Source organism: Grammomys surdaster, unplaced genomic scaffold (genome assembly GCF_004785775.1).
Source record: "Grammomys surdaster isolate TR1022 unplaced genomic scaffold, NIH_TR_1.0 126189, whole genome shotgun sequence".
Taxonomy (NCBI): domain Eukaryota; kingdom Metazoa; phylum Chordata; class Mammalia; order Rodentia; family Muridae; genus Grammomys; species Grammomys surdaster.
The window spans coordinates 1,779,823-1,783,487 of record NW_021620995.1 but is presented as its reverse complement, the minus strand read 5'-3'; positions in this window follow the sequence as shown (position 1 = coordinate 1,783,487).

Here is a 3,665-nt window from a genome sequence, read left to right as displayed (position 1 = left end):
TGATTTGTATCACATATTTTTCATTAATACGTTTTAAGTCAGGATATTGCATTTAAATATTTTAAATAAACAAATACAGAGACCTATCTCTCATACTTCAAGAATTATGATCACTTCTTTCCAAAACATATCCTCATTATTATTTAGTTCAGGAAATAGATGTAGAAATATTTAGTTCCACTAATCTTGACTTTGATTAGGATGGAAATTGAAGTCAGTGTTTTCTAGTACTTCATCTTCTAATTTCTTTGTCTTAAGTAAATGCTTTTAGTAACTTAAAATATAAATTTTCCTTCCTAGCATTATTTACAGCCATTTGTCTTAGATCATCTCTACTTTCCTGCTCCAAAACAACTCTATTGTTCCCTGAAGCAAATGTGTTTTTATCAACTTAGTGATATTTGGTAGACACATAATATTTTCATGCTAGCACTCTGAATTAAAGAATTTTGAGCAGTACGAAAGAAGCTGAGTGCTCATCACAGAGACATGAGTGCTTGAAATTACTGCCAGAAAAACATGAAGCAACATTTCTTGGAAGAAAATTACTACAGTTAAGAATTAACTATTAATGACAAATCTACAGACAAAAAATGTCTTGAACATTCAAGGACTGTTGTCTTTGGTACTTTGAAAATGGATCAGCTTTTAAAATTCAACAGATCTAAGGATAATGGTAATTCATAGCTCTGTACAACTTCAGCCTGAATTTATAACATTTTGAGATTTTTAAAATGTATGAAGCTATAATTCCATAATCATGTTTTCTCTCAAGGACTGCTTTTAGCATTTGATTAGGCCCCCGATGATAACCTATCTCTGAACATCTTCGTAGAAGGTCAGACGTTGAGAACAGAAAATAGAGTATAATGGGTGACAGTATTTATCAGCTACTTCTCCTGTTATTTGTTTGTCAAAAATGGTCTCATTCTATCATCTATATAACTGGAGAGCATTAGCATACAGGTTTACAGTGTTTCAATAAAATGGAAGGGGAGAAAGAAAGAGAATAAAACCAATTTACTTATAAAATGATAAAATGTAGAAATGTACCCCCCCCATGAGATCTCTTTGAACTCATCTTTTCATGAGTCCCATTTTGAAGGCTCTTTGAAAAGAGACCTCTGAGTTGCAGTAAAATTGCTGGAGTAGTTAATGTACCATAAGATAGGCTTTATTCAATCTTCTACTTAAGAACTTCAGGATATGTATAATTATGCTAATAACAAGTTTCCTCCAAGTTTTTACTAGGGCCCTTTCTAAGGGCTTATAGTATTCGAAATGACCACAGTAAATGCAAGGTTGAGATAGCCTCTTTGGAAGAATGCATATTTATGAGGTTTTATTATGATTCCCTGGTTCCTGGAAAGTGTGGAAAATGTCAATCTACTTACTAGCTTCTCTATTAATTGAATATAAATTTTCCTAGGCTAAACAATAAATGACATGTAAAGATTAATATACACATATTTGAAAAGTTAATATAAATGATATTTTACATGTCTAACGATATTATCTGAATCATACTTTTCTTCACTAAAGAGTTTTTACTCAGATGTACAAAAATTGAATTGAAAATTTAGAAGACAAAGAGTTTTAGTATGAGGACAAAAACTCAAAATACCTCAGCAGAACCCCCCAGAACACCAACAATTTGCTGAAAACAGCCAAAACAAAAAATAAGTTTCTCCTAGGACAGAGTGACCACGAATATAGGAACAAGCAAGGACAGACCTTGACAAGTCTAAACATGCCCAAATGAGAAATGGGCCATCTGGTGTTTTTCTTCCCCTATCAGAAGGTCTGAGGTTTCATGGCCAAAAATATGAGTCATCATGACCACCAAGAAAAGCTTGCTATGCCCGCCAAAATGATAACTTACACCTATTGCTGATGTTTAAAATATCCAATCATATATAACCGCACCAAAGTTTCCCGCTCTCCCCTTCCGCCTGAGCCGCTTCCTACATAAACTTCAAACTGTCAGAGCTCGGCGTCGAAATCCTTCCCTTGCATAGGATGCGTTTTCGACCCGAGGGCCCCTCGCCAGTAAACTACCTTTTGCAATTTTGCATCAAGCCGGTCTCCGTGTTTTCTTGGGTGCGCGCAACTCCGGGTGAGAGTGGGGTCTCCCCCTCGGGGGTCCCTTACAATAGAAGTTACTGTTATTTCAATTGGGTATTGTCTAATACTTCTTGGGTAGACATCAACAGATATCTACTTATCCCACATAGTAAACTGATAATACACCAAAATAAGGACACCACCAAAGTCTGTCTCAGTGAACTAATGAACTTATTGGAGTTAATTGTAGAAGCAGGTGTAAGGCATTATTAGTAAAAGGAACATTGCTAACTCAAGACACCTGCTTTGTGGAAAACTTATCATAGCATGGGTGCTGACTAATAAAAGTGGGAAACCTGGAGTTCACACCATGACTGACAGGTGGCTTCTCAACTTAGTCTCCTTTCTTCAGTTGTCCTTATTCCTCATATAAATTTGAAGACAGAAAGACATCGTGCATTTGGTAAATTTTATGACCTTCCTAAAACTTGTAAATTGTTATTTCTTGAATGTTAATTAGACTCTACTTACAACTTCCTAAGTCAGAAGTAGTTTCCATGTAAATGAAATTTATTAAATAATTGTGTTAGATCAATTAATATAATTCAGTAATATCTTCTTGATGTGGTAGAGTATGATTGATTTCCATGAAAAAAACAATTTGCATACAAGGAATAAATATCATAGTCATGTTCTGTGCTTATTTCTTTCATTGATAAATAAGATTTGTTAACATTTTGCTCAAAACTTAATAAGTCAATTAATTAGCACTGTTGGTCTACCATTTGTTGTCATGTTTTCTTATTAATATAACACTAATTTCGTGAAAAGTGGAGGGAAGAGTTCTTCATAGTTTCTGGATAAATTTGTAGGCAATTGAAGTTAATTTTTTAAAATATCCACTGAAATACTACAGAGAAATAATATAATCCCTTCTATTGTCTTCTTAGTCTTTTTTAAAAAATAAAGTTCACAAATTTGTAATGGTTGCTGATCATTCAATTATTAATTTCATTGTATTTCAGTTTGTGTTTCATGACATTCAAAGCAATTAAGGTATTTCTTCTTTTCTGATAATATTGCATTATCACTATCCATCATTATCCATACATCCCACAGACCTGGGTAAGGACTATGTGTCCTTTCTTCCTTCTTGTGCCTTTATTTACACACCCATTTTTTTTGAAGGGAATCTTCAACTCATGCTACTAATACTATCCATCTCCACCCAGAGTACATGCTCTGAACACTATCCAGGGAGTCTATAATATCCAGCCCCAGCTCAGTTCTGCCAACGTCAACCAGTTCTACTCATCTTGTCTCTTCTCTAGCCAAACACACACAGACACACACACACACAGACACACACACACACAGACACACAGACACACACACACACACACACACACACACACACACCAAACTACATCCATCCTCACTACTTTATTTTCTTATTTTGTGAAAGGGATACTAGACCAACACCAAAAACTGCACCCATTTTGAAATTTAGCTGTGAACCACATACCTTACACCTGCTTTTCCCTTCCTCTACAAACTACCCTTCTTCTTCAGGATTCAAACACACATGACCAATTCCAGCC